This window comes from Triturus cristatus, chromosome 1_2 (genome assembly GCF_964204655.1).
Source record: "Triturus cristatus chromosome 1_2, aTriCri1.1, whole genome shotgun sequence".
Lineage (NCBI taxonomy): Eukaryota > Metazoa > Chordata > Amphibia > Caudata > Salamandridae > Triturus > Triturus cristatus.
The window spans coordinates 396,783,698-396,801,590 of record NC_140580.1 but is presented as its reverse complement, the minus strand read 5'-3'; the positions used below and the strand labels follow the sequence as shown (position 1 = coordinate 396,801,590).

At 42.7% G+C, this 17,893-nt stretch overlaps 1 protein-coding gene across 6 annotated transcripts in view; it reads right to left on the bottom strand.

Moving 5' to 3' along the window:
* Nucleotides 1-14,163, bottom strand: part of A1CF (APOBEC1 complementation factor) — a 176,470-nt gene extending 162,307 nt beyond the window's left edge. For 2 of the 6 annotated variants that reach the window (XM_085605377.1, XM_085605394.1), the window contains exon 1: nt 14,053-14,163. The gene's annotated coding sequence lies outside the window, so the exon portion shown is untranslated. Of the gene's footprint in view, nt 1-13,815 lie in introns of all 6 variants that reach the window. The other 4 variants (XM_085605415.1, XM_085605423.1, XM_085605405.1 and 1 more) reach the window with 3 other exon arrangements.
* Between the last annotated feature and the right edge of the window lie 3,730 nt (nt 14,164-17,893).

Below are 17,893 nucleotides of genomic sequence, written 5' to 3'. Positions count from 1 at the left end.
TGCTTTTAAGGAATAATCGTAGTTGCAGTTCAACACAGTTGTGAGTATTCTGGCGTCAGTCTTCAGAACACAGATGGGGGTCCGCTAGCTGTACCGATGCTAGCGGACCCCCATCTGTGTTCTGAAGACTGACGCCAGAATACTCACAACTGTGTTGAACTGCAACTACGATTATTCCTTAAAAGCACTTGACAGTGCAGTGCGTAATCAGGCTGCCCCTGAATCAGACGGATCACATTTCGTATTTCGAAAACTAACGACGGTAAACAATAAAATCACTGCAGGATTGACTTCCGCAATAACACGAACTGGCAGTCGCTGTTGCTAAGCTCTACATGGAGTCCTTATATAAGCAATTATTGTCCTGAAGATGGTCTGACGGATTGACTACACCCAAGACCGAAACGTCGACTTTACCATCCAATTCCAGTTTACATGTTATGTACAGTAGATTGTATGCTCAGAAAGAGTTTCATCTCTGTTCAAACCGCCCAGGAATTGATGTGTATATTCAGATGAAAAGAGGACTTAATTCCGTTCCCTGTTTTCACGATATATTGCTCTTATTTATATTCCTTTTTGTACTCTTTTTTACTTGGATAAAAAATCACTGTGATTAAATCACAAAAAGAAATCCCCGTGTGCGTTGTCATCATTAGATATTTATGATGTTTAGTTCATGGAATTGATTTCATATTGATGTTAATTCATCTTAACATACTTATTGATTCAAATCACTTAAATTTAGAATTAATTGATCACCTTAAAGTAAATCCCTTGTTGGCACATTGACCTTTCCCTATTAACAAGGCAGCGCTAACATGCATTAGTGCATGTTAGCAGCCATGTTACCGACGCCTCGCTTTCTATCTCTAATGAGATGCAAAGTGGGCGTCACTGGGCAGTACAACCTTGCAAATATCGCTGATGTGCACATTGCGATATTTACAAGGCTGCCCCAGCATTTAAGCAGATGTTAGTTTTTGGAGAAAACCGCTGTTTTCTCCAAAACTAACGTCTGCTAAAATGCAGACTTACCTATCCCTAACATTGGGGTGGATTATGCTGATACGACCACAGGGTCGTATCAGCAAGGTTATCGCCCTTTTGCAGGGAACATCGCAGGAAAACCAGCGATGTTCCCTGCAAAACGGCGATTTCCCTGCTATCGCTGGAATTTGTATCGCCCTGGAGAAACGCGTTGTTAATAACGCGCTACCAGAGTGATAAATTCCAGCGATGGACGGCGATAAATAAAAAAGCGCTAAGCGCGCTTTGCGTTATTTATCGCCGTCCCTAGATAATATGCCCCTAAATGTCTTTCATCTAGAGTGAAGTGGAGTTCCTCCTAGGAGCAGTCTTTACCAATATATATATATATATAAATATATATATATATACAGGTTGCCTTGACAGGCAAGCCTGCTAAGTATAGCTGCCAAACAATCCTAGCACTTAAGTTACTTCTTGAAGAATGGATAGGCAAATCTAGGGACCCCATTTTTCCAAATGTCTCTGCTATGTCCATCCTATTATGGTCCTTTTGAGGGGAAAAGTTGCTCTATCAAGACCCCTGGGGCATCCCAAAAACACAACTTCCTTGAAAAAAGCATCATTAGACAATCCCTTGCTGCATTGCCGATTTCCTCCCCTTTTTGGCTCCAAACTAATGCCTCTGGGACGAACCTGTGGAAATCGTTTCCCAGAAACATGACAAGCTTATGCACCTAGTGGTGTTAATCTGCCGCTAGTTGTTATCTCAAGAGCTTGCCCAATGTGACTATAGAAAATGAAAGCCTTGTCAATAGTGGCCCATGGAGGCTGTTCATCATCAGTGATTGGGATGCTGTTTTTAATCCTCATTAACCACTCTCATTGGCTTGGTTATCTCGTGATAAGGATAGTAACCTCTAGGTTCCTTGGTAGTTCCTTACAGCTGTGTGCCTTCATGGTCATATTTAAGCTGATTATGAATCAGATCAATCTGTATTACCTCTCAAGGGTCCCTTTTGACCCCCTTATTGAACTTACGGGTTTAATATGTTGTGTCTGACAGAGTAAGGCATTTGAGCTATGTTGACAGTCTCATTGAGAGACAATTACATACAGCCATGGACTCCTCATCCTAGCCTGCATCTCTGAGTGCCCAGCATGTACACAACAAGTGCTTTTAGCTGTTAACCACTGCCATAATGGAGAAATTAGCATATAAGTGCACATGGCTTTTCTACTAGGGTGAGACTAGGGAGGCTCCTGTAGAAGACATGACAACATTATTTGGTTGAGGATGGGAACCCTCTCTTAGCAGCACCTCTGGGCAAGCATACCAAGTCCGAAAGGGAAAATGACACAAGCCACCATGTCACTAAAACAGGGGAGAAGGGTGGGAGTCTATGTGAAGGTGGTAGAGTCAAACATGCCTCCTTCACCCTCTCCAATCTCCCAAACTATGACAACCTTCTTTTTCCCCATGGACCAATCACTTTGAGACTTCCCTGGGACAAGACAGGACCTCCCTCCAAGGGTCAGCAAGTAACACGAGCAGCAATGGATAAAAGGGAGGCAGATATAAACCACCACCAGCTCCCTGATGGTAGTTTCTCATCTTTGCCATAGTCAGATGAGTTTGCCAAGACCATCCAGGACATGGCCCTCAAGTGGCAGGAAGGGATGGGGAGGATGGAGGATGATGATAACCAAGACCAATTCCCTGACAGTAGTTCCCCTTAACTACTACAGGAACCTAATGCTACCTTAAACTATCCCTCATAGATGACCTCTCCCAAAAAGAAAGCTCACAGAGAACATCTCACTGAGATTACACAACACAGAGACAGTCCCATTCTGGGAACACGCGTCTACCCTTTTTCCGAATGTATGGTTAAAAAACATAGAGAAGCATCCCTTCTTTTCATTTGAAATCATAATGGAATTGCTTTGGAGTTTGAAATCTCTAAGATTATAGTTCATATCCGACTTTAACTGTGAAAATAAATCAAACCCATAACATCATAACCTGACTGTGGCCATTACATCCCTACACAAACTTAAAATTAAATTCTAGTTGTGGGGTTTCCCCTAGTAGTTTCCAGATTTGTCATACCCTCAACAATCCATGACACAGTTAGCACTGGTACTGCTACATACCAGTTACACCAGTCGGCTGTACACAGGCCTTCCACAGTACATTGTACTAGTCTATCAGAGGCGTTAGAATGTGCAGTTCGCCTTTTGACTGGGCTCAACTGCAGAAAGTTGAGGCCATGTATCACCTGCCATCAGAGCCTATCCATCTATAGTCAACTGTTTTCTTGTTATACATTTTTGGCTATTATTCCCTGTATATATCTCATCCTTGCCAATGGCCGTGATCCATTTCTGGTGTTGGAGCACTACTTAAGAAGATTAAATAACCCAAAGAAAATGAAAAATGTTCTTGATTCTCAGTGGCACGACCAGGAGAATTTATAGGGCTGTGTATAACTAATCAATTGGCTAATTAAGAATATCATCCTCTTCCTCCATCAGAACCAACCAGATTCAGCATCTACTTATGTCATCAATGAGTTTTTGAAATGCACTACTGCCAAAACATCATCGTTCCTAGTCTTGAGGACTCGTCATTTCTGTTGTGGACAGGACAAAGGAAACTTTCTTTAGATAGGATGATAAGTCATTACTCTCCCTGAAACATTATCAGTCATGATTGTGCTGGTCCAATGCAGAGTATATGCAGTACCAACAGCCAGACATGTTTTGGACAGCATGTCTTATTGTGTTGAACCCAGTGTCATGGTACCAAGAATCCTTAAGGGCAACAGAGCTCTTACAATACAGAATTCTGATGCATCATGCTTATATTGTATTTTATTAGATGCATGTTGTATGCCTAATCGTTCACACAAAATTGTGCTAATGACCATATGACAATACAAATATGCACTGTTTTGGATTTATGCGTACCTTCTTATGCTGCAAAGTGCATTGATTCTACTGGATAATATTAATGGTGTATAAAATAAGCAATGACAAAGCAAAAGCTTTGGTTGTGGCACAAGTAAATGCTTTGAGATACATGTCAGAAGACGTTTTGTCAGAGGAGGAGTGGGGAGTTTGAGGGAATGGGCACAGAGTGTAATACAAGTTGAGAAATCGGACTGAGATATAGGGCGGATGCAGGAACAAGCTCCTGTAAGAGGGGGAAAGAGGGGTACGAGAGATGTGAGCTATTGGTTGGGGTGGTGGCCCATGAGGGGATGAGCTGATGGTGTCAAGCAAGGGCATGGTGGATGATGGCTGATCAGCACAGACACATGTATTTCAGTGCTGGAAATTAGCTGATCAAGCACTGGTAGATAAAGCTTACAACGTTACCATTGGAGCTGCATATGGTTGTATTCACCATGTATAAGAAAATCTGGGCAACAAATGACAGATTATTTTTCAAACAAGAAGTTCAGGACTTGTGGTCGTCTGCCACTTAGGGATGCTTTAATGTTCAGACGGGCCATGTACATCCAATATAGAATGGATCAATTCCAGTTCATTCAGTTCATCACCTTTATATATTCTCTGCTACTGGTGCAGGCATCAAGATCATGGGTCACCTCAGCCCAAGTGATATATTCCATGGTGGAAGGGTTACCCCAGAAGAGCCTATCTGCCAGATGGGAAAGGAATGAAGGTAAATGGATAGTCTCAGGCTGCCTGTCCTCTAAGAAAGGTAGAGGAAACTAGCAAAGGATCAGGACCACTAGGGCCATTGTGAAATATGCTTGGTAGGGAAGATGCACAGATGAATACCGTCCAAGCACAACATGCGAACATTATGCTGACCCATGGCCAAGACGATGAGTGTCATGCATTGTAATTCTGTTATAGACAGGTTTGGCTGAATGGAGAATTCATGCTTTCAATTCTTTAAAAAAAATACAATAGGAAGTACAAACAGAAAGCGATCGTGGGCTGTGGGTCAGCCCCTTTCAGTCATTGGCTTTCACATGTTTCTCATAATTTGTCATTACTTAGATGGGTGACCCCAGAAGGCCAAGGCATTTTGTGAGTTTTTACATTGGCCCCATTTATGTTTCTATCAGGTTTTGCTGATGGAACATCAAGTATTCCTTTTATTTGGCTGCAGATATGACATAACAGTTGAGTGCCAGTGTGTGTTCTTTCATGAATTTACTTCTCTGGCACAATGACATCTTAATTGCTTATTTATCATTGTTTTGTTGAAGTGGTTGCTCTTTGGATGTCTAAGGAAGTCATAACGACACTGTGTTATTCACTAATTGGCCATTTCATTTTTTGTTTCACTTTGCTGTCATGGTAACATGTTGAAGTTTCTTTTTTTGTTCACAATGTAAAGATGCAGATGTGCATAGACTTTCTTACAGATACAGCAAAGATGCTCACTATTTTGTATGTTCTACTATTGTCACATTGTTAACAAGCAACACATACACTTTTCTTCATAACAAAAATTACTGAACACTAATTACTAATAGTTCTTTAGCAATTTGCTTTGCACATGCACACCATACACTGTTCATTAAATAACACAAACCTTATTTGTGCATACTAAACAGTCATCTTCCACCTCAATTCTTTGCCCAAACTCTCTTGAAATCAATGTATTCTCAGCCTGTCACAACTAACATCCTTGCATTCATACTTAAGATGAACTAAATATGTATGCATTTAAATGACAAAAAATGTCTCGTTTACTAATATATGAATATACATAAGTATGTGTCTTATTGTATAATACTACTATATCTATCACAGTGGCGGCCAGCACGGGTAAGAGTGGTTGAGCAGTGCAGGGCAGGACGGGGCGGGGTGGGGGGTCGGGTAAGTCGACATATGACAGGAGAAGTAAAATTTAATTTTAAAAGAAAACACTTACCTTGTGATCGCCACATTGCCGAGTCGGTGATGTGGCGACCGCAAGGTAAGTGGTTTTATTTATTTTTTAATTTAATTTTACTTCTCCTCTCATATGTCGACTCCCCGACACCAATGCTCACTCTGCCCCTGCCCCGCCCCACTGCTCTTACCTGTGCCGGCTTCTACTGATCTATCAACCGTACTTTACCCTCTGTTTTTGGTGTACCAACTTTTCACCAAATAGTGCTTCACCCATGATACAATATTTCTTCAACTTGAGGTCAATAAAATATGTACTATTGTGTTATGCAATAGTTGCATCTATTATTAGAGAACATAAATGCCCCAGTGCTATTTAGGCTCTATATAAAGAGAACACAACAATATTATGATTGCCTGCTCCCTCATCGTTGTTCTTGCATAGCCCACACATTTAGTTTTACAAACGCAAATTAAAACTCTTTTGCAGTGCTTAATTTGTGAAGAAATGAGTGCCGCTGCCTGAAATTCTGCTCAATAGCCCGCGGACAGTTGAATTACATGTTGGAGTGCCTTAAAATCACCTGATGCCTCTTTTTTTTTTTACAGAGTTTTATATTGCGCGAATTTGACCCGAATCGGGTATCAGACCGTTTTACATAGCACCAGTTGCATTACTATTTATTTATTTGATGAATTTTATATAGCGCTGGCTAGACCCAGAGGTATCAGAGCATTTTACAAGAGTATCAGCAAGAAGCAAGTTACATTACATGAGGACACATTCATTTTTGTTAGGCACGGGGAGATTAAGTGATTTGCCCAGAATCACAGGATGTTCAGCGTCAAGGCCGAGACTCAAACCCATGTTCCCCGGATTCGAGGTCGACCGCCCTAGCCGTTAGGCCAACTCCTTTAATACAGTACCAGACACTCCCTGCCCCTTTATCTCACTCTTGCTGCTGGTTCCTGCTTTCCCCCTTTGTGAAGCTTTTTAAGTCTTTCTCTTCATCTGTCTTCCCTCTTTGTTTGTTTTTCCCTCTATAATGTGTGATGCAGAAAGTATAGGTTATGGCTCCCAAAAATGAGTGCTAGCCATCCCCAGGCAATCACCGGCTCAAATTAAGCTCTGCTTCTCTCATTTATGGTGGGATTGCAATGGTAATGACAGAGTGCTTCAGCAAATCAATCAGTTTGGTAAGTTGCCAGCATGGCTATTTTGTCACACAGAAAACTGAAAAGGAACATGCTTATTGGTTCATCCTTTTCAGATGTACCAAATGCATGGATTCACAGTGAGTATATAAAATAATAATCTTTCTGATATCAAAACGAAAATGAAACATATCTAACAATGCTGATGCATTGGGTAAGAAAGTGCTTATCATTTTCAGCAAATGTGATTGGTCAACATATATTAGCTGGAGCAGATTGAAGAGAAGCGCCCAAACAGTTTTTTTATGAAAACCAGGAAAACACAACTTGTATTCGGAAACTCTGCAAATCATAGTTTTCCTTAAGGGCATGCAAAGTAGGGACGCCAACTACAGGTTTTCCTTTGTTACTCCTGGCTCTGCCTTCGTAATTGAAAAATAATTTTAGATTGTGGTGGGCTGGATATTTGTGCAGCACAAACCAGGCAACAAGGGCTGTGGAGCCCTTTAAGTAAAATGTGTGGCAAGGCATACATAGGAATGGGGTGGATAACAAGGCAGATATTGTAAGTAATGCTTATAAAGCATAGGGTGAAAGGCAATTTCAGTCTAAGAGGAACTGGCATCTATATCATGTTAGTCCACGTGAAGATGCTTTGGCGGGTGCTGTTTTGACATGATGATGGAGGGGCTCGTTGAAGTGCAGAGTTTTTTGTTTTTTTTAAATTATTTTTATTTAACATAGCTCATAGTACCATAGCACAGTAGACAGTATTCAAGAAACAAATTAAAGAATAGCGTTGTGGTGAACAGAAATAGCACATCAGCACACAAGTGGGATATACAATGACATGATTACTCCCCGAGGTCACCCCCCGATCCCCTGTACTTTCACCGTGGCCCCCTAATCTTTTTCCATTTCTTTGTGCAGCCCCTGCTCTTATATATAGTTTCCTCAGCTCTTTGGCACCAATCAAAGTCCCTCATCCGCTGCTCCCATTGCGGGGGCAGTTGAAGAGCAGAGTTGTGCTTTCTGGCTTTGATTGAGGAGAAGGATCCAGACGAATTCTCAACCAACTCCAGGCACACCCACCTAGTCTGAGAGGCTTTTCAGAAGTATGTCATAATCCTCTGATTCATCAGCTGAGGAAACGTTGAGTAGGATCGGGGTTGCCTGCTGTCTTTCATCTACAGCAGGGTTCTCCAAAGTCGGTGGTCCTGGAGGGCATGATCCAAGCCAGATTTTTTAAGATAACTACATTTATCTAAATGGGCAAATTCTGAAATTTGCCATGGATCAAGTCCTACTGGATCGACTTTGGACAGGCCTGATCTAGAGTAAAGTGCATGTCATCTTTGCATTTGGCTTCTGTTCCTCATATGGGCCTGAATCCTGATGGTTATTCATAGCATAGTTTATGCTACGTTGCTCCATATAGTAGTGACACTGCTTTTTTAAGTCTCTTTCCAGTCTTCCCCACAGTTGTGGAGTGTCTCAGGGATCCTCTCTGAGTCCCACTCTCTTCAATCTGTATAAGCTCCCCCTTGCTAACATCGTGCAATCAATTGGACTCTCACTGGTTTTCTATGCCATTGACACCTAGCTGGTCATATCTATTTCACCTCACCATACATCACAACCATTTATCCCTGACTTCGTGCCTTCAAGAAGCAGCCCGCTGGATAGCAGGCTGTAAATTAAAACTCAATGAGTACAAGACAGAAGTTATAGTAATGTGCACTAATTCCTGGAGCAATGTCCCTAGGACCATTCCAGACTGCCTAAGTAAGCTGCCGACACCTATCGGCCCAATAAAGAGCTAAAGAAATGTCTGTGAGCTGCTGTGGCATTCTGGGATTATTGAGGAATTTTCAAAAGCTCCTCCCTTTTTCAGCCAGGAGAGTAATTGTCCAGGCGTTGGTGTTGGCACGCCTGGACCACAGGAATGCCTTACACCTTGGCTCACTGTGCTATATTGTTAAAAGGATGCACAGTGTGCAGAATATGGAGGCTCGACTTCTCACAGACGCACCTAAATGTCAGTCAGCCACTAAGGCCCTAAAAGGATCTCGACTGGCTTCAGGTGGAGCCCCGGGTCCAAGTTTCAGTCTCTATGCATTATGCATAGGGTGTTGAACAGAAGAGGGCCCCTCTGTTATGATCACTAGCCTCTATATATAGGCCCAGTGAGACTAATGATTGTTCCAGTAAAAGGAGGATGATCTCTGCATGTATTAGGATGTGGAAGAGCTTTTAAAAACTCTTAGATTTGTATCATTCTTCAACACCATACGCTTGCCATTGGTATAAATGATGACCAAATAGTGTCACTGACGATTTGGAGCCACTGTGAATTTTTTAATCATTCATTTTGGTGAACGCTGTGGCAAATACGGATTGCCATGTGTTGGGATGCAAAATTACTCTGCATGTTAAGAGTTGTGTGCCCCTTCCCTGAGTGCCCAACTGTATGGTTGTCTGCATCTCTAATGCTGATTTTTTGACATAGGCGAACACGGATCATGCATGTGTGCCATGACATAGGCCTGTCCCACGGATTGCGGACTTGTTGGAAAAGCAAAAGTGCCCACAACGATACCCTCATAGTGGTGGAAGGCTACCTCCTTCACAGGGAGTTAAGGAGCACAAGCGCAGTGGTGGCAGCATACGGTGTAGTGATCAGTAGTAGTGAACAAGACGTTTTTACCCTGTGTCACTGGGGTGAAACCTACAGGCCCACTAACCTTTTTAAAAGATCAGCTGCTGTGTGCTTATCTGGCCCTTTGCCTACATCAGGTAGATGTGGAATGCTGCATATTGCAGGAGTGGTGACTCTGTGCTGGTTGTATGTGTGCTTGGGAAGGGTACAGTACAAGGATGGTACAGTACTGTGAAGTACATGTGTGGTTAGTACATGTGTGGGGTTTATGTAGGTCTGAGAGAAATACATTACATGAGATGTAGTGCTGTGCGGTGGTGCGCAAGTACTGCATGTGCTGGGTGTATATATGGTTGCATGAAGCACATTACATGAATCGCAGTATTTGTGAAAGAGCTCACCCTGGTTAAAGGTGGAAAGGCTTCAGTGCTGAGCAGTGCGTGCAGATTGAGTGTGAGTAGTGAATGCATGTGTACATCTAAGGGTAGAATGTCTAGGGGTAACAGAGTTGGACCCAGTTGCTCAAGACCCATAGTAGGTCAGACGCCAGGACATCAGGAGTAAAATGCCTCAACCACCACGGTTAGGCCCAGTCGCCTCAGTGTGCCCTGTGGTCCTCTGAAAGGGGTTCTGACACCATGGAAAAGGGTAATGCATATTTATACTGGTAGAAATATCTGTGAAGAGAGAGGCAGATGCTATTTTCAATCTATTGATTTCAATGATTTGTGGTCTTGGATGTGTTTCTAGGTGTGTCCAGATAACCACCATGGTCTTGAGTTCACCTGGGGAGGCTGTAGTTTCAGAGTTGACAAACACTTTCTTTGGGTGGTGGTTTGCCATTTTGTACATATAACTAGACTTTTTGAGTGTTGCTGTTATTAATGGGCCATGCACCAGATCTCACAACCCTATTCTTTGGCTTCTCTAAGGGGTATATGGCAAGAAACCAGTGTGGTCCAGTGACTAGCTGACGTAGGCTCCTTGATCGGCACTGAATGGGAAGGTACTCTCAATCTGTTATGTGCATTTGTTCAAAGATTCCCTTCGTAAAATTGAAGGTTTTGTTGCAATTGAAGTAGCCTGCAGGCTAACGTTTCTTCTGGTCATGCACCAACTATCATTAGCCACAGCCATTGAAAGTTCCCTACCAGGATAAAACGTGTGTTAAGTGCTTTAGAACAGTAATGGAAAGCTATCAGTTCCTCACCTGGTACAGACTCTAGACAGCATCTATGTGCACTTCCTGTGTGTGTGTACGAAGAATATTTCTCTTTTGAATTGGTTCATCTTACTAAATGTGAAAAACGTTCTCCTTTTTTATTCTTGTCTTTCAGCTGAATCGCTCTACTATTGTTTTCCTTTCCAGATGCCCTTTTTTTAATTCTACTCTCTGGGTTATGTTTGTGGACTAAGTATACCTTCCTAATCATATGAGCTCTTTCTCCGAACAGAAAATTCACCCCTACCCAACAGTAGTAACGTCTCCACCTCATCACCTACTACCTTCCTCCACTGTTCATTATGAAGACCCCAACATTCTCTCTGATGTGCATTACTCCTATTTTGCATATTTGTTTTAAAATTATCCTTGTTGAAAAATGAAGTGGTAAATACTCAATAAATCCCTGGATATCGCAATCATAACAAAATTCATTCAAAGCGTTTAGTAATCGATCTCTATCCATTCTATATACATTCTCTCATGCCTAATCAGTCACGCCCTTAATAATTTCTCATTCCGTTTTCTGGCTAGAAGATCTAAAGAGAAAATAATTTTTGAATGGAAACTTTAATTTGTTATCTTAACATTTTTCTACAAACCAATCAAAGGGAATCCCTGCTGAAGTTCACACAAAAATTAATTCCCATGTATATGCGAATGCACTCAAACTTGTGCACTTATACATTGACATAGCGGTAAGTGACAGTAAAAACAAGGACACATGCCTCTTTTCCGCACACTGAGACCACTCTCTTGCTAGTTGACAGTGCCTTGTGTCACATATTTTTGGCAGGTGGTTAGTGATAAACCAGTGAGTAGTAATAGAGCACTATTGGCCTGCCCATACCTCCTTGATTCAGTGGTCACATATTTTGATAACGAGCTGTTCAGGGTGCGGTACGTGTCTCGTTGGTGTGTCTTTTTCATTGGGTGTTTTCCCCAATTGTTCTCACTGACTACTGCATTTAGGTTGCTTTGCTTAATTCTTCAACGTAGATTATAAAATCAGATGTATACAAGTGGTGAGATTTATCTGATTATATATTGGTAAATACAAACTAGCAGGACTGGCTACCAAAGTCTGTACTTCAGTATGTTAAGGTTTCAACCTTAAAGGTGGTAAGTCTGTGGGTCTTCATCAGAACAAAAAGTAAGCTTGCACTGGAAGGCCTCTAAGGAAACGGACAAAATGCAGATCAGCAAGTCCTTGTCAGTGTCTGTAGTTTTGCGAGAATGTCAACCGAAGTGAATCAGGGATTGGCTGAATCCACCTGATGCACCCTAATAAATCTCACAGCCCATATTCACAAAAAATCACCATCAGTTCCCAGTCGTAACCCGTGTTGTCCTAATTTGTTTTACAATTGAAAATCTTTTCGAGCTGTCTGCCTTTTCATGCTGAAAACGACACCACTTTCAGATGACAGATTTTTTGCAGCTTTTCCTCCAAGTCAGGTAAACTATACAGGGGCAGATTTACAAGCCTCTTGCGCCACTTTTGCGTCACTTTCCCCATGTTAAAAGTGACGCAAAAGTGGCGCAAGGGGCTTGTAAATCTGCCCCACAGTGTATATTCACCCTCACACATTTCCACGCATACCCCCTTCTGCTTTCCCTAAATATGAGGTAACGGTCCTTGAGCAAGGGATTCTGAGTGCGGTTGAATATTGAGGGGCTGCTGCATCTTTCCAATATATCCTATCGCCTGAATATTTATCCTCAGAATCGTAGTAAATAAAGTACAAAAACAGCACCTTGTGATATTTCGTTATATGTTTTGCTGAGATCTTAAAACGGGGATATCCTAGATACTGAGGGGCAGATTTACAAGCCCCTTGCGTCACTTTTGCGTCATTTTTAACATGGGAAAAGTGAGTAAAGGTGGCGCAAGGGCCTTGTAAATAAGCCCCTGAATGTAGAAAACACATTTCATACAATAAAAACACTTTTCACGTTTGCCTTAACTATTTGCAGCCATGATCGCTCCCATTTTATAAAACCACACACTAAGTGCAATTTTTGATTTGAATGTACCCCTTCAACACAAACGACATATCAATTTAAAATAAAAACTCTCGACAGAAAACAAGTACCATTTCTGGAAGGTGTTGTTATGTGACAAAATAACTACCACTGCCGTACTCCTCTCGACAAAACTGCAATGTGCATTTCATTTTGTGCTGCGCCGTCATAAAGAAAGGATGTATTTGAAAATCTTTCTGTGAGAACACTCGGTTAAACTCTATGGACTCCTCGGCTGAATATACCAGCCTCATTTTTATGTTTAGATTTGTTTTTATTTTTATTCTTGATCTTCTTATTGGCAGATGGTCTTCATGACAAGGTGACCTGAGGCTAACAGGTCTAGCGAGATAACTTCTTGACCTGCAGCAGGTAAAACCAGGCGCCATCTGTTAGTTCTAGCGCTGCGCTTTCTTCTTCTGCGCCTTTGTATGCACAGCCTGTTAACAGCCCCCCCTTTTCAAACACCGTACAAAAGCAGGTGAATATTTATTTTACATCTCTGTCTCTTAGTTACCACGCCCACCACCTGGGTTTTAAACAACCCCTGCAGAATGACACTCCAAAGAGCACATATTTAGAAAGCATCATACATAACTTTCATTAGTTCATGAATTGCACGTCAGCTCCACATGAAGTTAGCTCGTTGGCGAAACGCAAAATAGTGCCCCCCACCCTCAAGGTGATTGTGGCCCCGACACCTCTTAAGTCAGAATGGGGGCCTCTGAGTCCCTTGGACACCCCCACCCCCGGTCGCATAGGCAGCAGGGGGGCAGATTACACCCCGGCATCGTACTGAAACATAAATCTAAAACAAGCAATGCATTCCCAAAAACACTTTTCAGTTTGTCGCGGCGGAAGCAAAAATGTAATTCTACCGTACCTAGAAAAAAATGGAAACGTTGACTTTTGCTGCTACGATTCACCGTAGGCTGTTGCCAACCGGAATGGATCAAAAAAGGACACCCAGACCACAGAGAAGTATGGTGGAAATGGGTTTCAGAAGCCAATCGTCATTTCACGTTCCCCGGCCCCAGACAAGGCTGCGTGACCACAGCTCAAAACACGCAGTGACGAACCACTTTAAATCACCTGCTGTGTCACGAGAAGGCAGACCTACCTGAGCAATTCCAGAGATCTCCACCCGAAAATGTCCTCGTTGATTATGGTGGGTTTGCGACGTGTCACTCTGCTTATCCTGTAATCATCCTATCAAACTCCAAAGGTTCACTGGCCCGGGGGTGGTTTACAATCCACGCGGGTTAAACTTTAACTGGCTCTATCTCCTCGCGCCGCGCAGCCTTTGACCAGATAGTTGGGCTACAGGCACGAGGCGGCATCAGCGCAAACCGCATTTGTTTACAAAATGCAGGCAGCCAGAAAGGGAGGCAGCTTTTTGCTAGGGAAGGGTAAGCCCACGAGAACTGAACACCAATTTACGATGACTGTATTGTCATTGGGCCTTGCTTTATTTTAAAACCGTTTGCTGAAAACAATATTTTGTGTTTTTATTGGCCAGGTTTCTCATTGTAGTCCGGCGAACTGCTGCCTGTATGATGTGCACCTGCTAAACACACAAGTCATCTGCCAGGTGGATTGGGAACCAAGGTTGCGAATGTTTAGTTTGGTCATCTCTGAAATGTTACATCCATCTGATTGACCTGTCTTTGCGATGACCCGGTCACAATTTCGTGATTCGACAGAAAGTCACTATATCTCTCATGGTGCTTCAAAATAAGGGATGTGTGACAAAGCGAACAGGGCAGAGTGTGATATTTTATTTTGATTGCATAAAAATATAGTTTACCCCCTCTTTTACTGCAGATCAGAGTGTTATGGAGCAAAGCATTTAACGCTTTTCAGTATGAGCCTGAAACAGGCCTCAACAAGCCTGTCACAGACTGACATGCTAGACACACGTGGGTACTCCATGTGTCTCTGGTTTCATGATTCGGTGCATTCGTAAATAGGAATTACTTCTTGTTAATAGGAGCAGGCCTTAAGGCCGTAAGTGCTGGTAACAGCTAGACTTTGGGCATGTATCTCGTTCAGTCCAGAATACAGCATCAGCATAGGGACAATTGCCCTTTTCATGCTTTCGAACCCCAAGACATGGGAATCTGGACAGCTAAATAACATTAGAGGGTCCTAGCTTTCAGCAGGTCAGTAGCTTCGGTCCACTCCTGTTTTCCCTATGCTGTCCGAACACTGTACTTTTCTTGTTCTTTGCTTGCTGCCCTTCACTCTAACAGGACGATGTTTCCAGAGTCCACAGAGTGAAACCGGGTGCTTCCTGGGCCTCAGTGTTCTAGTGCCTTATCAGGACACAACATCTCACTCATACCTGAGGAGAGTAATATCTCTGACTATCTGTTTTGCCATAACTATCAAGCGTATCCACTTGCCAGGCCCAAACTTTCCCTTTTATACTTGTAAAGCACCCCTAAGGTAGGTTCGCTTTAGTCCTATGGGTAGGGTGCAGTGTGAGTGAAAGGTAGGACATGTACTGGTGTGTTTTACATGTCCTGATAGTGAAATGCTACCAATTTCGGTTTTCAATATGGCAAGGGCTATCTCTCTCATAGGTTATCATTGGATCTGCCTTTTGCCATCTTACAAGTGTAACTTTTAATTGGGAATAGACAGAGATTTGGAGTTTGGGTTCCCTGAACTCCGGATTTAAAACACATCTTTCTGTGAAGGTGGTTTTTAAATTGTGTGTTTGAAAATGCCACTTTTAGAAAATGGGCATTTTCCTGATTAACCATTCTGTGCCTCTGCCTGCCTCTGAAATCTGCGTCTCCTTTAGACTGACAGTTGAGCTGTTTGTGCATTCACTCTAGAAAATCACAAAAAGGGAGCTGAGGTGTGCCCGTGCATATGCAGATGGCCCATCACAAGGCTGATGGGTCTTCCTGAGCTGAGTGGGAGGAGTTGTCACTGACACCTCAATAGGGCCATCCTCACACAAAGCTGTCCCCCCCCGTAGGGTATCTGAATCCAGGTCAGGAAAAGGCAGAGTTTTTTCCAAACTGGTCTGGTGTCCATTTGTAGTGTTTTCACTGTGTTACTGTGTGTTTATTTACAAGTGCTTTACAAATTGCCTCAGAGATAGGCCTGACTGCTATTGTCAAGCTACCAAGGGGGCAAGCAGGGGTTATCATGGGTGTGTAACTCTCTTACCCTGACTAGAAGGAAAGATCCCTATTTGAACAGGGTGCAAGCCACTGTCAACTACTGACCCCCATTTCTAACAATGGGGTGCAGAAAACGGTTCTAGCTGAAATTCCCTTTCAATTATCTTCATGGTTTCATCCTTCACCTCACACATCTCACGTACGCCTACAAAACCCTCCACAGCACCAGACCTGCATACCTCAACCACCGCTTCTCCTTCTACACACTCACCAGACATCTCCGCTCCACCCAAGTGGACCTGGCCACTATCCCATGGATCAACAATACCTCGGCCGAAGGAATAGCCTTCATCTACCTCACGCAAAGACCTGGAACTCTCCACTTCTACCTTCACTGCCTCAAACCAGGAAGGACCTCAAGACTTGGCTTTTCGACTGAACTGCAGAACATCCCCCCCCCCCCAGCACCTTGAGGCGCTAATGAGTGATTAGCTGCACTCTATAAGAACCCTGATTGATTGATTGATGGATCCCTATCACTGTCATGTGATGACTGCAACTGATATTAAACATGATACGCATTTTCAAATGAACGAAGAACAATATATTCTGCTTCTCTGGCTTCTTTTATTTTTCATTGGTTGCTTTTTTTCGACAGTAATTCTTAGAGTTTCAACACAAGAGTGACCATGCAGGTCACTTAAAGCAGTGTTTCTTGTCACCTTCAGGAAAGGTAGTTTGAGGTGTGGGTGGAATGCTCCTCCCCAATTTTCTTCTTTTTTTTAGTGAATCATGCCCAATGATCCACAAGTACTGTTTGTCATGCTTTCTGCCTTCTGCTTTAAGAAAAGAATACAAGGGCGTTTGCTACTCCTTCAATCAGTAGCCTGGGTGGCCATCACTGACCTGGACTCGGGGTGGCATAGGACGGTAAAATGTGATCTTGCTGTGCTTCCATTAGCATGGTGACACCAAGTGGTATTTATTAATTTAAGGGTTTTGTTAATTTAAGGGTTTTATGATGATGCTTGTTTAGCCTCATCTATTCATATGCAGTGCCATTTGGAGAGGACGGATGCTTATGTGGTATGATGTAAAACATGGTGGAGTACTATGGTGCTGCAATAAACTCAGTAACCATAACACTACTGTACAGTTAGTAGTAACATCAGCCATAGTTCTGTACCAGTCAGAAACATTCTGGTACTAATAATAACAATAATTATCCATTTGTGTAGCGCACAGCTGCTTCCAAAGAAGCGTTACAGTGCCAGCGGCATAGGGATCATCTGGTACTATCAAGTAGAGGCAACAGACACACGACCATTGGTTAAAGTGAAGGATCTTTACTTTTTTTCAGAAAACGGATTCAGAATGGACCATATGTGGACTGATTGGCAGAGTATTCCACAGTTTGGATGTGAGATATGAAAATGATCTGCCCCCCTCTTCTAGCTTAATGAACTTTGGGAATTTGCAGCAGCCTATGGTTATTGGATCTGAGGGCTCCAGATTGATAAATTGGTTCAAGTCTATTTCTTAAGTATAAGGGGCCTTTCTGGGCAAAAGCTCTATAGGAAAGGGTAAGCGCCTTACAATGGATATGCTTGGATACTGGCAACCAGTGCAAGAGCTTCAGATAAGGGGTAACCGATTGCCGGTAACCTGGTAGTATGTAGGAGTAACCTAACATTGTACACAGTTGTGTTCTGCTTTTTCAAACTTTCAGAGATGTTTTAAGACATGAGCAAAGTGGGACATTGCTCAGGGCTACGCCTTCAGAGGGGCCCCAGGAAAATGACTGGGACAGCCCTGCTGTGTAAT